Here is a 19,542-nt window from a genome sequence, read left to right as displayed (position 1 = left end):
CAGTCAATATGGCAATATTTTTAAAGAATCTTAAATAGGGACACTCTCTTTAGATGTATCATTTCATTTCCAGGAGTCTATTGAAAGGAAATAATTAGAAACAAGTATTTATGTTTTAGGATAAGCATCACTGCTTTTTTCATGAGCAGAACATGAAATAATAAACTACACCTAAAAGCCAAAAAAAAAAAAAAAATCCACCTAAACATTAGTGAAATTTTTTGAAAATTCTACATTTATTAAAGAAATTTGGATGATGGTGAAAAATTCCTCACCATAAAAGCAGTACTAGGAAATTTTATCGGAAATTTCTACAAAACTATCAGGAAATTGACTCTCCTAATTGTACACAAACTCATTCTAACAGAAAAAGGATAATAAAGAGAAGAATTCCTTACATTATTCTATGATGACAATATAATCTCATTCCAAAATGCAATTAACACATTCTGTGAAAGAAATATTACTAGTCTATTTCACTCATGAATTCAGGTGCAAAAATCCTAAGCTGGATATTTGCAAACCAAATTCAACAGTATGTATAAAAGATTATACAGCATAAACAAATAGGGGCCATCCCACCCAAGAAGAATGGGTTTAATAATAGAAAAATTCTTCAATGTAATTCACCACATTAACAAATAAAAAAAGGATAACAATATCATTTTATTAAATGAAAAACATTTTTCATTTAATAAAAAAATACACACTTTTTTACATTCAATATTATTTTGTATTAGTTCCAGGTGTATAGCACAGTGGCTAGACAATCACATAGTTAGAAAGTATTCCCTAATATTACTAGTACCCACCTGGTATCATGCATAGTTATTACAATACTAGAGGCCTGGTGCACAAAATTTGTGCACGGGTGTGGTCCCTATGCCTGGCTGGCAATCAAAGTGAGCATCTGGTGTGGAAGGGCAGGTCCCAGCTGACCTCTGAGCCTTGGGCAGCACCTGGGCCTCCAGGACCCTGCATGCTCCCCTCTGCCTGAGTCACGGCGCCCAATCCCCACGCGGAGATGAATTGAGCAAGGCCAGACACCGCAGGCCAGGGTGCAGCGTGGGCCTCTGGGCTGCCCAGCAGCACCACACAGAAGCCGGATGGGCAGTGCGCAGAACCCTGGCTGGCCTCGCAGATCGGCTCCTGCGCAAAACCATGGGGAGCCAGACCAGCCCCCTGCAGCTGCAGCCCAGCTCACCTGGAAGACCTGGCGTCCCAAGAGAGGGTAGCAGGGAGAGTGAGAGCTAACTCTGCGGACACCCCGCATTCTCAGTGCACCTCCATCCCGTCAGTCCCGCCCCCAGGTAGCCGGCAAGAGGTCGCAGTGCGTCGCCAATGCCTGCCATGGTCTGCACTGCCCCCTGGTGGTCAGTGCACATCATTGCAAGCGGTCGAACTGGCTGAATGACCGCCCGAGGGGACAATTTGCATATTAGGCTTTTATTATATAGGATTATTGACTATATATTCCCTATGCTGTCCTTTACATCCCTGTGACTATTCTGTAACTATCAATCTGTACTTCTCAATGCCTTCACCTAAATTTTATTGTCTTTAAATTCTGGCTTTCTCACTTTATAAATGATTTATCATTTGCTGTGTTTTGATTTCCTAAAATTTGTGCATATACAGTAGACAGTCTCATAGTCAACTTCTTCTTAACCAACTTAACAAAATAAAAGCAACTCTTCAATGGGTGGGCTACAGCCACATTGCACGGTATGCCTACCAGAGTGTTTGCTCTTAAACCTCTTCAAGCCAGTTATATTGATTATGTATTTATATACCTAAATGTGACATGGAGCAACAAAATATGAGCACAAAAAGAACTGCTGCTTGAATAAAAACTCTGGCCCTAACCAGTTTGGCTCAGTGGATAGAGCGTCGGCCTGCGGACTCAAGGGTCCCAGGTTTGATTCTGGTCAAGGGCATGTACCTTGGTTGCGGGCACATCCCCAGTAGGGAGTGTGCAGGAGGCAGTTGATCAATGTTTCTCTCTCATCGATGTTTCTAACTCTCTATCCCTCTCCCTTCCTCTCTGTAAAAAAATCAATAAAATATATTTTTAAAAAAACACAAAACTCTGTAGAATGTTTTGGTGAATTGCTAAAAAAGAAAACTGCTGTCAAGTGATGTGAAGTCCAGACAATTGCCAATGAATTGGGGGATTTTTTTTTTTAATATAAAAAGGGTTTATACTCACTACTTCTCAAATATCTTTTAAAGTCACACTCTATTTTAATGAACCCCAAATAGGAAATTATAGAATCCAAAGCATGGAAGTGACTCATGATGGAAAGATGTTGCAGAACTCCAATTTCACCGATCATCAGAGAAGTTTGTTGAAGACACGTATGTATTTTAAATAAATTTAAACATACGTGTTTCAGGTTAAGACATTTTATGATCCTCAGCTTTGACTTTTTTTTTTAATATATTTTATTTTTTTACAGAGAGGAAGAGAGAGAGATAGAGAGTCAGAAACATCGATGAGAGAGAAACATCAATCAGCTGCCTCCTGCACATCCCCCACTGGGGAAGTGCCCACAACCCAGGTACATGCCCCTGACCAGGATCGAACCTGGGACCTTTCAGTCCGCAGGCCGACGCTCTATCCACCGAGCCAAACCGGTTTCGGCTTTAATTGACTTTTGTTGACAAACTAGTTACAAGACTAATTAAACTAATTTGACAAACTAATTTTAAGTCTGGTCATGTCAAATCAGGGGCTTTCCCTGCATTATAATGGAGGAGGAAATGTTTTTTTGAGCAGAATGGTAGTACGGTGGTCGGGTGCAGAGGAGAAAAAAGAAAAATGCGAGAAAACTAGAAAAAAAGGCTATTGAGATTTCTAAGCAGCAAAATTAAAAGTCTGTGCAAAACATTTTAGACTATTTAGGTGCTGTGATAGCTAATTATAAGGTCAGTACAATAATGTAAATGTCTCAATTCCAAAAAACAACACAAAAGAGCTAACAAAAAATTTAGCAAGTGGTCATTTAATCTAGTTGATAAATATCATGCTATATAGCAGTGATGCCAAACCTATGACACACATGTCAGAGGTGACACGTGAACTCATTTTTTTTGGTTGATTTTTCTTGGTTAAACGGCATTTAAATATATAAAATAAATATCAAAAATATAAGTCTTTGTTTTACTATGGTTGCAAATATCAAAAAATTTCTATATGTGACACGGCACCAGAGTTAAGTTAGGGTTTTTCAAAATGCTGACACGCCGAGCTCAAAAGGTTTGCCATCACTGCTATATAGCAAAGCTTATATATATTATATATATAGTCAGTTTTATAAAACATTTTTATTAAGGCTTAAGTGACAGGCGATTTCACAATATACAAATAAATTTCTATGTATGTATATACCTTTGAAACAGCCACGGCAATCAAGATAATAAACATAGCCATTACTCTCAAAAGTTTTCCTATGCCCCTTGGTAAACCTTTCCTCTCAACTCTCACTTTCCATTGTCCTCATACAACCAATGGTCTATTTTCTGTCACTATACTTTAGTTCGCATGTTCTAAAATTTTCACATGGAAGAATCATGTAACACGCACTTCTTTTACTGGCTTTGTTCACTTAGCATAATTATTTTGAGAGTCACCCATTTTGCTGCATATATCAATAGCTCATTTCTTTTAATTACTGAGTTATATTCCCTTGAATGGATATAGCACAATTTATTGATCCTTCTATGTGTACATGGACGTTTAAGTCATTTCCAATTTGGGGCTATTATAAAGAGAGCGCATAGTAACAGGTGTATATGTCCACTGTCCTGCCTTTGACATTCACGTACAAGTCTTCATAAGGACAAAACTTACATTTCTTGGGTAAATACTGAGGAGTAGAATGTCTGGAACATATGATAGGAGTTATGTTTACTCAAAGAGTGATGCTGGGCAACTGTTTATCTGCAAAAATTAAGTTATATCATATCTCATATTATATACAATAAAATGTATATGAATTATACGTTAGATTTTAAAAATAAAAGCATAGGACATGAAAAGCTGAAGAAACCACCAAAGAGGTTATACCATTTCACATCCTACCAACGTGTGTGAGCCTAATTTGTTTCCTGTCAGCTGTTTGTAAGTTTTACAGGACACAGGACCCACTGGCTATGCAACACATACTATACATGGCTTTTGTAGTTTTGTAAGACACAGGACCCATTGGCTATGACAACATAGCTTTGCCTAATTTAAAGGAACCAGAGCATAAGTTGCACATGCTCAGTAATTATGAAGGTGGATTTTTAATTTCTGCCCTTTCCCTGTTACACAGATAATAGTAAGCAGCAAAATACATTGATAAGAATAACAGCATACATTTATTCAGTGTTTTCCATGGGCTTGGTTCTATGTAAACCATGTTGTAAATACCCTATAAAAACCCTATGAAGGTAAACACTAAAATAAAATCACCAAACCCATTTGATAGGTGAATAAACTGAGGGAAAGAGAGAAAAAAATTGCTAATCGTCACAGAGCTAATGAGAGGCAGAACCAGGATTTGAACAAGGAAGTCTGAGCCCCAAGCTTTAGCTTTTAACTATTGCCTGTATCCCCTGTTACCACCTACACATTCCTAAGTTCTGGCTACTTCTCTTCCAAAGCTACGAATGATCCCTAACATTTATTTCCAGTTCTACCTTAGACAACTGACTTCATATCTTTAGGAAAGAGATGATGTAATAGCCCTGGAATATCATTTTGCACTAATGTGTTAGAGCAAATGCTGAATCCGTACAATACAGGCAATCCCTCTTGTCTGCAGTGCTGCTTTCCATGGTTTCAGTTACCTGCAGTCAACTGAGACCTGAAAAAATTATATGGAAAATGTCAGAAATAAGTAATTTGTAAGTTTTAAATTTCACTGTTCTGAGTAGTGTGATGAAATCTCACACCTTCCGGCTCCATCCTGTCCTAGACATCCCTTTGTCCAGTGTACCCACATTGTATATGCTATCTGCCCATCAGTCACTTAGTAGTCATCATGGTATCAGACAGGTTATGAGAAAGATAGCCACCACATTCATGTATCTTTTAGTACAAAATTATATGGTTACTAGAGGCCCGGTGCACAGCGTTCGTGCACTGGGGGCAGGATAGGGGGGGAGGGAAGGGGGGCCCTCTGCCCGGCCTGCGCCCTTTCACAGTGATGTCTGCCTGACAATCCCCAAGGGGTCCTTAGCGCTGCTGCGGAAGCAGGAGAGGCTCCTGCCACAACCCACAACCGCTGCACTCGCCAGCCATGAGCCCGGCTTCTGGCTGAGCAGCACTCCCCCTGTGGGGAAAGGCTGTTTCAAAAGCAGGCAGAATCATTATCCACTGTATCCCATGCTGCTGTGATTTTACAAAACCCAATCCAGTTACTAAAAGGCATTACCATAAAAAGCCCAGGCTGGTCGTTAACCAGGTCAGCAATGGGTTGTGTTTTAAGAACTTTTTGGTATTCACTGTCATCCTCCTCAAAGGTAAAACAAAGGGTAATAGTACAGCCACATCTTTGTCTAAAAAGAGCCGAAGAATCCAATAGGGACAGAGGGCAGCGCTTGTATTGAGAAAGCATGGGAAACAACACCTCCTAGCAGCAGCAGGCTGTGACATCGACCGTGTTATACAGAATATTGACTCATAATCAAAAAAAGAAGAAAGGCTGGAGAAAATAATCAGCATCTCCCAGCACTCGGACAAGAGAAAGGAAACTGCTCTACTGGCAAAATTATGTCCCAGCAGAGAGGTCTTAGATTGTTCAATGACAAACCAACAGGTTATAATACCTACTAGGTGCACAGCACTGGGCTTACACAGGAGGGGAACAGGTGGACAAGTCGGGGGTGGGGGTTACATACCAACAAGAAAGAGGAAACAAGATCTCTACCCCAATTTGGAGTTTATCACCAAGTTGGGGAAAGGGCCGGAACTGATCATGATACACTCAGTGCCAGATCAACAGTCATTCACCACCGACACCTTTGCTAACACTAAGTACAGCCACTGTGCCAAGTCCTTTCCAAACCCCGTCTCCTGTAACCCTCCCGAATCATGTGAGGCAGGCACTGCTCATCCCCTTTTCACAGATTATTATACTGATTGGGGAAAGCTCGGGACTTTCTCTTGACCATGTATCTAGTAGGTGCGAGAGTTGGGGATCCAAAGCTTCTGTTAGGCCGCTAGACAGTGAAACTCCCCAGAGCCTTCAGAACCGCCGTGATCCCTCTGGTTAGGGGGGGCCTGGGAAGCTTCTGCCTCTCCTCAGCACTCAGTTCTTGCCCCTCGAGTTCTTCTCTTCTTTTTATCAACCATTGTTTTTCTTTCTAATGCAGTCTTTTTCAGAAAGATTAACCAAGTAGACCATTGGTTCTGAAGTCAAGAGTAAGTGTGTTTTTGTCATTCAAATCATGATGGAAGTGAACAGGTTTCTTTCTTTTGATCTCTAACCCAGGATTTGACTTAACACAAATGTCATATTCGGGTTTTAGTTTTTTACCTCCTCCTCTCACAGCCACTTTTCCTAGTTTATCTATAACGGGCCCAGTCATCTCCTCATCTTTAAGCTGGAGCTCTTCGAGTATTATTTCTATGTCTGGGATAGGACCTGCACTTCCTTCAACATGGGTGATATCAGCATCTTCGAAAGCTCGTGTTAGATGAAAGACTCCATCACAGGCACTAATATGAGATAAGAAGGCATTTCCCAGGCCTTGTCCATTGAGACCAGCATTACCCCCTGCATTTAGAAAGGCAGGGATTTTGCTTGCTGGTCTGTGGTCCTGGCAAAGGAAATCAAGCCTTTCATCTGGCACAGGCTCTGCTCTCATTAGGGTCAGCAGGGCCGAAGGGGGCGTTTTCTGCTGAAGCCTGAATATCGGTTAGTGCATACATTGAAGGAGGTAGATTTCCCAACATTTGGCAATCCAACAATACTACTTTTCACGGAGTTTCCAAATTTTCCAATGATTGGGGGTGGCTTAATAACATCAACTCCTGTTTTGGGGGCATCCTGCTCTAGTGAGCAATGACTGGTCCCAGAGGCAGTGGCAGACAGGTCCTACCAACAGCGGGAGGCTGGGAGGAAGGAGGAGAGAGTGCAGGCTGGGCCTCTCCACCCAGCGGCATGTGCGACGCACTGGCCATTCTCTGAGTTTTAATGTTGTGATTACATTTGAGTGAGTCAGTGAATCTGCAACTATAGAATCTACAAATAATGAGGAATGTCGGTCTATCTATATACACACACAGTAGTACTACTATTAAACACATACATTTATGTGTCTGTGGGTGTGTCTGTCTATTCATTCATCTATCTATTTTGAAAACCATGAATTCACGCCAATACTTGAAATTCCAATTTAACACCATTGGGTTCCTTACCTAGTTTTTCGCTGTTTGGGGCCACCATGCCACCACTCCCCCACCCCCGGTGCCTTTGCTGGCACCTGCCTTATCCTTTTCCACATAATGACTAGAAGGGAAGAGGGAGGCGTGAATTACATATTATGATCACATTTATATTCTTTTTTTTTTATTTCCTAAGCTGTACTTTACATCTTTTTTTTTAATTAAATCTTTATTGTTCAGATTATTACATTTGTTCCTCTTTTTTTCCCCCCATAACTCCCCTCCTCCCAGTTCCCGCCCCACCCTCCGCCCTCACTCCCCACCCACTGTCCTCATCCATAGGTGCACGATTTTTGTCCAGTCTCTTCCCGCATCTCCCACACCCCTTTCCCCCCCAGGAATAGTCAGTCCATTCCCTTTCTATGTCCCTGATTCTATTATAATCAACAGTTCATTCTGTTCATCAGATTATTTATTCACTTGATTCTTAGATTCACTTGTTGATAGATGCATATTTGTTGTTCATAATTTGTATCTTTACCTTTTTCTTCCTCTTCCTCTTCTTAAAGGATACCTTTCAGCATTTCATATAATCCTGGTTTGGTGGTGATGAACTCCTTTAGCTTTTCCTTATCTGTGAAGCTCTTTATCTGACCTTCAATTCTGAATGATAGCTTTGCTGGATAAAGTAATCTTGGTTGTAGGTTCTTGGCATTCATCACTTTGAATATTTCTTGCCACTCCCTTCTGGCCTGCAAAGTTTCTGTTGAGAAATCAGCTGACAGTCGTATGGGTATTCCCTTGTAGGTAACTGAGTTTCTTTCTCTTGCTGCTTTTAAGATTCTCTCTTTGTCTTTTGCTCTTGGCATTTTAATTATGATGTGCCTTGGTGTGGTCCTCTTTGGATTCCTTTTGTTTGGGGTTCTCCACGCTTCTTGGACCTGTAAGTCCATTTCTTTCACCAGGTGGGGGAAGTTTTCTGTCATTATTTCTTCAAATAGGTTTTCAATATCTTGCTCTCTCTCATCTTCTGGCACCCCTATAATTCTGATGTTGGTACGCTTGAAGCTGTCCCAGAGGCTCCTTACACTATCCTCGCATTTTTGGATTCTTTTTTCATTTTGCTTTTCCGGTTGGGTGTTTTTTGCTTCCTCGCATTTCAAGTCATTGACTTGATTCTCGCGCTCCTCTGGTCTGCTGTCGGGAGTCTGTATAATATTCTTTATTTCAGTCCGTGTATGCTTAATTTCTAGTTGGTTCCCCAATATAAGATCGAGGGTCTCATTAGTTTTCTTGTAGATCTCATTAAGTTTATCGGCGGCTTCTAAACAGTTCTTGAGAGACCTTAAAAGTGTGGTTCTGAACTCTATATCTTCCATTGACAATTTTGTCCTGTTTCTTTGTCTCCGCATTTTGTTATGCTTCCTTGGTGCACCCCCTAGTGGTCTTTGTGCGCAGTCTTGTAGTTAAGCCTTGATTGTTGTAGCTAATTCCAGGGAGGGTTTGACCTCCAGGCCAAGTGGCTATGAGAATCAGCTGTGTCAGCAGTGAGAGAACTTCTGTCCTCTAGGGAGGTGCTAATCTAGGCTTTGTCTGAGGCAATCCGGCAAATGCCTCTGTGCAGGGCTTGGGTGGGGCGGGTCGCACAGGATCAACAGGGTGGGCCGGAGAGAGCAGTTATGGTGGCTCTCAGTTCCTGTCCCCAGGGGCTCTGCCTCTCTGAGTCCCAGCACCCGCTGCAAAGCTCAGAGAGAAAGCTGCACTCGCTCTGACCGAAGCCAGACAGTCCCGCTTCTCCCGTTTGAGTCTGGGTCGCTAAAGACTCGCCCGGATCTGGAGCTCAGAGTCTGTGACTCCCTCCCGATTGAAAACGCCAACCTCGCCCTCCGCCGCCAGCGCACTCCGCACCTCAGAATTTGACTTCAGCACTGTGCCTCCTCTGAGTGTCCGTATGCGTTTCTCTTTCCTCCTAGTTGTAGGACTTCCACTCAGCCAGCGTTCCTGTGGTTCTGGGTGATGTCCCTTCCGTTTTTTGGTTTCACTTTTGAAGTAGTTGTTCAAAGTAGCAAACTCCAGCGTTAACCTATGCCACCATCTTGGTTCTCCTCACATTTATATTCTATAATCCAATTTAAAATAGGATGATATTCAAATATTTTAAAGCCTTTTCTTCCTCTCCTAATTTGAGATAATGCAATCTTATTTGAGAAAAACACTAAAAGCTCAAAGCTGACGAGGTGCAGGACTTGAGAACTGACTTTATACTATTGACTTATGGCAGCCATGCCATCTGGGAAAGAGAAACACCTGTTCTAGGCTCAGGTGTGAAAGATGGGATCACCGGTGGTGCCAGAGCCTCAGGAGTCGTGTCTGGAGACCCAGTCTCCCCAGACACCTGGGGGTGTTTGCCTCCATCAGTACATGGCGAGCCCCTGGAGGGCAAGGGACCATGCCTGTGTCACCAAGGCCTGGCATGTGAAGGGACTGGTGAACACTTGTGACTTTATTTGACCACGTTCCACTAGGTAGCTGTCCAGCCTTTGTCCGAAGGCTTTCCTTATCTCCTAGTGCTCTCGGCCTCTTTCCCTTCAGTTTCTCTGGACACTTAATTTCCTTTGCCAGGACCACAGACCAGCAAGCAAAATCCCTGCATTTAGAAAGGGTAGTGCTGGTCTCAATGGACAAGGCCTGGGAAATGCCTTCTTATCTCATATTAGTGCCTGTGAAGGAGTCTTTCATCTAACACGAGCTTTCGAAGATGCTGACATCACCCATGTTGAAGGAAGTGCAGGTCCTATCCCAGACATAGAAATAATACTCGAAGAGCTCCAGCTGAAAGATGAGGAGATGACTGGGACCATTATAGATAAACTAGGAAAAGTGGCTGTGAGAGGAGGAGGTGAAAAACTAAAACCCGAATATGACATTTGTGTTAAGTCAAATCCTGGGTTAGAGATCAAAAGAAAGAAACCTGTTCACTTCCATCATGATTTGAATGACAAAAACACACTTACTCTTGACTTCAGAACCAATGGTCTACTTGGTTAATCTTTCTGAAAAAGACTACATTAGAAAGAAAAGCAATGGTTGATAAAAATTGAAGAGTGAGTGGGCAGGTCTGGCCCACGTGCCTTGGTCATTCCTTTCAGTGGGGCCTGGGAACTCGAGTGGCAAGAACTGAGTGCTGAGGAGAGGCAGAAGCATCTGGAAGCCCACGTGACACAGAGCGCTTTCCCACAGACCATTAAGGCTGCAGGAAAGAATGCTTTCCCACTGCAGCCCCTCGAAGTGCATGCATGGACCCAGGAGAGGGACGAAGGCTCCTCAAGCTGCAGGAAAGAGTCGCACAGATTTTCAGGAAGGATTCACTATGGCTAAAGTCATGAAATATGAAGATTTTAAAGAGGAAGATTCTGGAAATGCAGTCGAGGCCGCTGGGAAGTACAGACAACAAGGCAGAATTACATTGTTGGAGATGGAGATACTACGTTCTTCAAATTTAATACCCTCAGCAATAGAAGAAGAAATACGTTTTAAGTATTACTCAGATAAATGTAAAATTTCCAAAAGGCATATGATTTTTTATTACATTTAAATTTCTAAAATCTGAAGGGTCACACAAAGTTGGGGGTGGGATCTTCTACAAACAGAATTATTTTTGTTTTAAAATTAAAATATGGTGGCCCTGCCAGTGAGGCTCAGCAATTGAGTGTCGACCTATGAACCAGGAGGTCATGGTTTGATTCCTGGTCAGGGTACATGCCTAGGTTGCAGGCTCCATTCCCAGTAGGGGGCATGCAGGAGGCAGCCCATCAATGATTCTCTCTCACTGATATTTCTATCTCTCTCTCCCTTCTTCTCTGATATCAATAAAAATATATTTAAAAAATAAAAGAAAGAGGGACTTCAGAAGTGAAATGACTTAAAAAAAATTAAAATACTGTGTACCTCCAATGAAATGCCAGTTCTCTGAAGGCAAAGTGAACAGCTTTGCCCTTCATGTGATTGAGACCCTATTCCAAACTGTAGAAGTTTTTCAGGAACCATATTACTCTCAGGATACTTCATTGATCTCCATCATGTACACCAACCAACCCTGACACTTTTATTTTTATTTTTTGTTAATCCTCACCAGAGGATGTTTTTTCCATTGCTTTTTCAGAGAAAGTAGAAGGGAGGGAAGGAGGGAGGGATAGTGGAAGAAAAAGAGAGAGGAAGAAAGAGACAGAGAAGCATCGGTCAAACCTCAGAGGGAAGGTAGGGGAGGGTGGGGATAAGGGGGAGAGATCAACCAAAGGACTTATATGCAAGTATATAAGCCTAACCAATGGACACAGACAACAGGGGGGTGAGGGCATGAGTGGGAGGGATGGGGGGTAATGTGGGGATAAGGACACATATGTAATAACTTAATCAATAAAAAAAGAGAGAGACATTGATATGAGAGAGACACATCAATTGGTTGCCCCCCACATGAGCCCTGAACAGGGCAGGGAGTGAACCTGCAACCCAGGTACATCTAGAATCAAACTAGAATCAAACCTGAGACCCTTGGGTGCCCGGGCCAGCACTCTAACTTTGAATCTAGAGATAATGCATGTTTTACGGTATCCCAGATGTCTACACTCAATAAAACATTTGTAAAAACAAACTCATCACCCTTTCCTGATTATTTTTCCTGGTTATTTGTGGACACAGGCAAAATGGTAAAAACCTTGATTTGCCCAATATACACATTCCCAGCTGAGGTCCAAGACAACAACGTTCTGCCTTTTTGTCTCAGCTCTCAGACTGTAAACAACTGTCCTTTTTGCAGTTTATTCAATGTCATGACTTTCGAATTTTTGTGTTTTTGTTGGTGATTCAGCTATTTAAAATGTCCCCAAGCATCGCGCTATCTAGTTCCTAAGTGCAAGAAGGCTGTGATGTGCCTTATGGAAAAAATATGTTAGCTAAGCTTCATTCAGGCTGCAGTTAGAGTTCTGTTGGCCACTGAGTTTAATGTTAGTGAATCAACCGTATATGTTAAATATAGTGTCTCTAAGCAGAAATGCACATACAATGAAAACATTTTGAAGAGGCCGCATAACAGAGCAGTAAGTGTGAGGAGGAAGGACGCACAGGAGCAGCATTCCTCTCCACTAACCCTTCACCCAGCTCTACAGCAAAGCCCGCCCAGCGGAGCCACACACCGCCAGGCACTGCGCTCCCCGCACAGCCACAGTTCCTGCAAGAGTTCTCCACACCGACGGGCCCCCGATTACTTACCTTGTTCCTCTTCTGGCCTCTGCCCAGCACGGACAAGGTCACTCCTGCCTTCCCCGCTGATAAAACAGGCATCCCCTTTCCAGTCCTTGCCTGTCTGCACAGCACCGGACAATGCTGGCCGCTCCAGGGGACTCCCTCAATCTGTCTGGCCCACTCCTTCTTAGTTTCTTCTGCCGGCTCTCTTCCTTGCTTAAGCCTCATGGTTCCTGAGTCTCTCCTAGCCCCTCTCCTCCTTCTCTGCACCCTTGGCTGGTGGGTTTCACCTGCTCTCGTCAGATCTGCATACAGAAGCCAGGCCTGTCCCCTGTGCTCCCTATCCAGGTCTACACTGCCTCTCCCCAAGACCTTTCACAAGCATATCAATCTCATCTCATTCAAAATGAGCTCATCCCTTCACCCCTGCCACCACCCCTCCCAAACCTGCTTCCCTTCCTGAGTTGCTCATCTCAGTGGCACCAACATCCACCCAATTGCTAACCAGAAATGGGAGAATTATCCATAACATGAGTCTCTCTTGCATACCCACATCCAACCCCTCAAGTCTGACAACTTTAACTCCTAAGTGTCTCTCAAATCTGTCCTCTTCTCCTACTCAAGGACACCATCATCTTCTGCCCAAATTATTGCAACAGCTTCCCTACTGCCCCCCCAAAAAACACATATTTTCTTGAACACACACCACATCTCAGCCAGCCACCTTCTTCAAGTTCATGTCTGACTAGATCCCACTTAGCTTAGACCAGCGGTTCTCAATCTGTAGGTCGCAACCCCTTTGGCGGTCGAACGACCCTTTCACAGAGGTCGCCTAAGACCATCCTGCATATCAGATATTTACATTACGATTCATAACAGTAGCAACATTACAGTTATGAAGTAGCAACGAAAATAATTTTACGGTTGGGTCACAACATGAGGAACTGTATTTAAAGGGCCAGAAGGTTGAGAACCACTGGCTTAAACCCTTTAATGGACTCCTACTGTTCTGGGGGGGGGGGGGGGGGCCTAAACCCTTTACTAGATATCATAAAATCTACTTATCGACACTAACTCTATCTTAAACCCTTTGCACCAACATTGTTACAATATTTCCCATTTCTCTCTTGCTGTGAGAGAATGCTCCCAATATCCAACAGAATGCCTGGCACTTTATAGATGTTCAATAAATGATTGCTGAGTAAATAAATGAGTCAGTTAGATCTAAGGAAGGGTAGGCCAACTTAATATTTAACGCAAACTCAAATCTTCAAATATACAAAAGTATTAGTCACGTGACTCAAATCCTTAGCAAAGGGTTAAACATATCAGATAGAGTTTGCACAAATTATAAGCAGCTCAAGGTCAAGGTCCTTGAGGTTAGACATGAGAGAGAAAGAAGGCAACATATTTGCTTGCAGTCAGCAGAGAGTGGTTCTCACTGTCACCCGCCACGTGGCTCGATTCCACTGCAGTTAATGTGTGTGCGGCCCGTTGCCCAGGCTGTGTTGACAGTAAACTCAAAGGGTGGGATAGTGGGCCTACCCAGGGACCCACACAAAAGAACGGGGGAGTCAGGTCTGCTATACATAGGGATCAAAAAATCCTAACAAATAAAAAACTAAACAGGGAACATACCCAGAAACTCACTTGGTACATGATGCTCTGAAAGGATCTTTTTGAACCTTTTGTTCATTATTTGTTACATTTTCCCCGAAACTCCACTAAGTTACAGCCATTCTGGAGTTTGCTAAAAAATATAGACCAAGTCCTGGCCTATTTTGCTCAGTGATTAGAGCATCAACCCTCAGACCAAAGGGCAAAGGGTACCTACCTCCTTTGCAGGCTCCATTCCTGGCCCGGGTCAGGGCAGCATGCGGGAGGCAACCAATTGATGTGTCTCTTTCATATCAATGTTTCTCTCTCTGTCCCTCTCTCTGTCCTCCTCTTCCTTCCTCCCTTTCACTCTCTCTAAAAATCAATGGAAAAATATTCTCAGGTAAGGACTAAAATATAAGTGTAATATAAATATAAAGTGTAATATAAATATAAGTGTAATATAAATATAAATATAAGTGTAATATAAAAAAAAAGGGCACAGCACCCTCCAATGTGCTCCCAACACTGTCACCCACTTTACTTTAGGTACCACTGGGAAATCAAAGGAGAGATGGAGTCAAGAAAAAAAAAAAAAAAACATGCAAAGGCAATGGAATGAAGGCCATGTTAGCTTAAAACCATCACTGAAATGGAGTCAGTAATCTAATTAGGAATGAGGGGGGCCACCAGCCTTTCAAGCCTCAGAAGGAGGTCTCGATGTCTGCATGACAAATAAAAAGCCACCACGACTTCTGTGACCCCATGATGGCTCCGTTGCCCATTAAGCACTGAGAGACGTCTTTTCCCTGGAGGAAAGAGAAAGTCTGGGAGGGATCCAGGGGTGCTCAAAGGGCCAGAGAAAGCCCACGGCACAAAAGAAAGCAGCCGCCAAGGGCCCCAGGGCGGCAGGAGAGAAGATTCGTGCTGTGAAGAGACACAGCAGCCTCCCCACATCGAACACTCAGCAGGACAGGAGAAAAGGACACAGCGCCCTCCAAGCTCTGATGGTGGCGCCACCACAGCCAGCCAGCCTCAGCCCACCATGGGCACTGGCTGTGTGCCAGGCCTGTGCTGGGCATCGCCTTACAGCACTATGAGGAGGGTACTTCCAACTCCCTTCAACACGGAAGACACAAGTATGGAAAGAAAAAATTTGCAAACCTGTATAAATTTAGAAAATGAGGGAATTAGGACTTGAACCCAGGTCTGCCTGTTTCAAAATCAATGACCTTCTGTTTGAAGTACCACTTCCAGTTACTCACCTGTGAGTGATTGTTCCTTCCCAGACTGAAGAAAGGGTGCCTACTTTCCTCTCATAAAAGAATCTGACAGAAAGTTAGCGGTAATAAACGGCGAGCGAATGCTTTATCACTGACGTTACACCTGGATTAACACAATAAATGCTTAAGCAGTGGATGGTCGGGACAATATTTGGACTCACCATTCTTCATGGAGAAAATGAAATGTGTTCTCCGGGCCTGGATTCCACAATCACTAAAGCTTTTACTATTAAACCACAGGTGTACCTTTCCTTCACGTTACCATCACTAACACTATCAACTAATACTCGTTAACTAGTAACACTGGTACTACACCAGTTATTATTACCACTATACAAGTCTAAAAAAATGTATCACGTGTATCCAGGAAGGCAAATTCTGATGATCTCTCCCTCAGCGGTGGGGTTGTAGCAGCATGCACATGTGAAGTGGCATTTACTAAAATTGGAAACGGAGGCAAACATAGTGGGTTGGCTCCCCTGTAGCATGGAGAGGCTAGAGAGCTAAGCCTCACATACTGTCCAGACTTATTTGCCACTATAGTGCCCAACGTGACTTAGAACCTCCCAATGAGACTGGCTCCCAGGCGACTTTGATTTAGAACTGAGCCATGGGGGAGAGGGGCAGAGTGCCCGGGCATCCCAGAGAAGCAATTTTGCTTTGCAGGAGGTGAACTGCGGGAGCTGGCACCTCAAGCCCGGGGTTCCTACTTCAATAGCTTCCCGCAGCAGCAGCCACAGCCCCTCTCCCCATTCCGTAGGAGAAAATGATTCTGGGGGTGGGGGTGTCCTGGAGGCTCAGCCTGGAGCCAATTCCTCGAAACCTTCTAAGGGTTCTGGAAGCACTCGCCCCCTGGATTAAATCTACTTTAGCTCTAACTCCCTAGAGTGGATTTTGTGTCTCATACAGGAAATGTGAGCAATAACAAGAAGCTCATCACTTTTCCTAGTTTATTAAATTCATAAAATATTTGGTATAAAATACTTATGCTGCAAAGGACAAAGAAACAAACTCAATTTATTTTAATTATATTTTGGTCTAATATCATTTGGGCGAGGGTAATTCATATGAACTGTAGTATACACAATTTTATAAACCTAAACCTACACTGTAATTTACCTCATTCATAAACATGAGAGAACTTGACCTACTTTCTAATGTATTCCGCTCCTTGTTGTCTGCATGAATCTGCAGTGACATTTTAAAAGTTGCCCTAATAATTTCCATTATATGAAAATGCATTTTTCATCGATATCATCTTTGATTTTTCTCCCACAAACAAAATACCGTTTTCTCAACAGTTAGCCTGAAAATGTCGTAGGAAACTAGGTGTACAAGGCAGCGCATACAAAAGGCTCACCGTTCAAATGGGATCAATATTGGGTTTCTTGATGGGGGATGAGGGTGGGAGGAGAAGGAGGCAGCAAAGAATGAGGCCATTTTTCCCAAGTCCACACCATGTGCGATGGTGGGTCTGGCTCTCTCTTTGTATCTAACTTGTAGGAAATTATAGAGCACAGCTTTTAAATGTAAGAATGACCAACAATGTAATGCTTCTATGCTGTCCAATAATTCTCCAATCGCAGGCCATACAGAGAAAAAGAAAAGAAATCCACTTCTATTCAGCCACCTTCCAACTACATCCACACTGTGACCATCAGCAGCCTCCTGAACCTGGGCCCGTTCCCACTGACAACGGCCTCTTTAACCCACTGTGATGGTCCTTCTGAGCGAGGCTTTCCTGTGCTGAACTTCCTATATCTCCCAAAAGCCCAGAGCAGAGTTTGGCAAGTGATGGTCCACAGACTAAGAATGGTTTTTACATTTTTAAATGGTTGAAGAGAAAATAATTGAAAAAATAATTATATTTCATGATAAATGAAAATCTTGAAATTCACATTTGTGTCCATAAATCTGGTTTATTGGAACACAGGCCCCCTCACTTAATTATAAATTGTCTATGGCTGCCTTTTGTACTCCAACAGCAGAGCTGGTAGTTGCAACACAGACAGTAACCTAAAAATATTTACAACTGGGTTCTTTACCGGAAAAGATTGCTAACTCCTGGACTGGAATGTGAAAGCCACAGCCCTGGGCCTGGCAATGCAGGTCACGGAAACCTGGATCTAACCAACCTTCCTAAGCCCTATTTTCTTCCACTGAAATGCTCATCTCCATCTCTCCCAGACATGCTCCCTCTCTGTTTCCTGCTCCAAAGCTCTGTTCAGTCTCAGCGGCATGCAGACATCCTTCTCACCCTTCATGAAAGGAATCACATCATACACACACTTAACTTCTATGAGGTTAAAAAGAAAAATGATTTTAAGAGTGCCCAATGCTATTCTCCACAGCACTATTTCTAACGGTAAAAGATAACAAACGCCCAAATGTCCGGCAACATACATTTGCTTATGCATTATAAAAGGATATAAGCATAGGACACAAGGACATATATATATAAATTTTTTTTTTCAATTGCTACCTAATGGGGAGAGAGAAAACAGAATGGAGAGGGGACTGGGGTAAAGCAAATAGATCTGATTACACCTTATGTTATAGACGAGGCTTTGAAACCTTGACAATATTGTGTAAAATTATTTAAATATAAATTTAAAGTGGGAATCTCTAAAAACAGAAAATAAAATGAAATCAATGAGCCTAACTGTGTATCCAGTTGGAGACACAATCACGTAGAAAAACTATTCCAAATGTCTTTAAAACACAGTTTGTTGTGTCTATATATGCGATAAAGCAGATACAAAATTATGACAGTATTACTGAACTGGGATTCTGGGTGGAAGCTAGTAAAAGTCCTGTATTACTGTGCTATATACCTGAATTTTACCTGGAAGTATTAATATGAACTAATAATCGGTTTTATCTCTGCTCTGTACATACAAACATACACATACATACATGTATATTCCTTAGTTTGATCCACTAAGATCTAGAAACAATGATAAATCCAGTAGTTATAAACATTCCTAATTTCTATATTGTGCCTCTAAACACTCAAAGAAACCAGGGCTTCTTAAAGAAATGATGACTCTAAGTCTGAAATAAGAAATGGATAAGACAATCCTGTAACATTTTGTTGTGCCACAAAGTACAGAAAAATGCAAAAACACAAGTCATGTCAAAAGGACTAGGAATTAGTTTCCACAGGTCACTTGAATTAGCTTCTACTGGTCAAATATGTGACAATTCCAGTATCAATAAGAATATTTAATTGAAATGCATCAATTATATTTACATTGAAAAAAAAGAAGAAAACACAAGCCAACTAACTAAATAAATAAATAAATAAAACCTCAGTGATCACTTTTAGAGGATGCTGCTAGGGAACTCATTGTTTTGAAAATAAAGGGAAAGTATCAAGCATTTGTCCCAACTTTCCTACATGAACCTCAGGGTAAACAAATAGTTGAGGTTAAATTTATTTTTACGTAAGTATTCTTGTATATAAACAAGGAAGAAATGATAGAATTGTAATGTCATGTTTTTACAATCACTAATAAATTAAAGGGTCGAGGCAATAATCATCAGTGACCAGTATGTATTCTTTAGTGAAAATACGCTGTCTGCCTGTGATGTAGGTAGCCTTGGAGGAAAAACAAACAAACCCAGATCTGAATCTGACTACTGGAGATATAAGTAATAAATCACAGAAAACACAAAGAACAGAGAAACATGTAAAATGGTATCATCAAAGAAGCCATCGTGAAAACCCAGACTGGAAAACTCTATAGCATAGTTTTTTTAACCTCAGCACTACTGACATTTTGGGCCAGAGGATCCTTTGTTGTGAGGAGCTGTCCTGTGTTCTGTAGGATATTTAGCAGCATCCTTGGCCTCTACTCACTAGATGCCAGTAGCAATCCCCAGTGGTGACAACAAAAAATGTCTCCAGACATGCCAAGTGTCCCTAGATGGGGGAAGGGGATCCTCCCTATTTGAGAATCTCTGCTCTAAAAGGACAAACAACTCACGTTCTTCAACAAACAAATCACAAGAGTAGGGGTGGGGTGGCCGGGGGATACAGAA

The 19,542-nt window shown here is 42.3% G+C and overlaps 1 protein-coding gene and 2 pseudogenes across 6 annotated transcripts in view; 1 reads left to right on the top strand and 2 right to left on the bottom strand.

Annotated features, from left to right (window-relative positions):
• TLN2 (talin 2) overlaps positions 1–19,542 on the bottom strand; it is a 420,556-nt gene that overhangs the window by 219,517 nt on the left and 181,497 nt on the right. The window lies entirely within an intron of this gene.
• Positions 5,887–7,439, bottom strand: LOC118676882 (annotated as a pseudogene).
• LOC118676843 lies at positions 9,800–10,915 on the top strand (annotated as a pseudogene).

This window comes from Myotis myotis, unplaced genomic scaffold (assembly GCF_014108235.1).
Source record: "Myotis myotis isolate mMyoMyo1 unplaced genomic scaffold, mMyoMyo1.p scaffold_m19_p_1, whole genome shotgun sequence".
In the NCBI taxonomy this organism is placed as follows: Eukaryota; Metazoa; Chordata; class Mammalia; order Chiroptera; family Vespertilionidae; genus Myotis; species Myotis myotis.
This window is presented reverse-complemented; position numbering and strand designations above follow the sequence as displayed.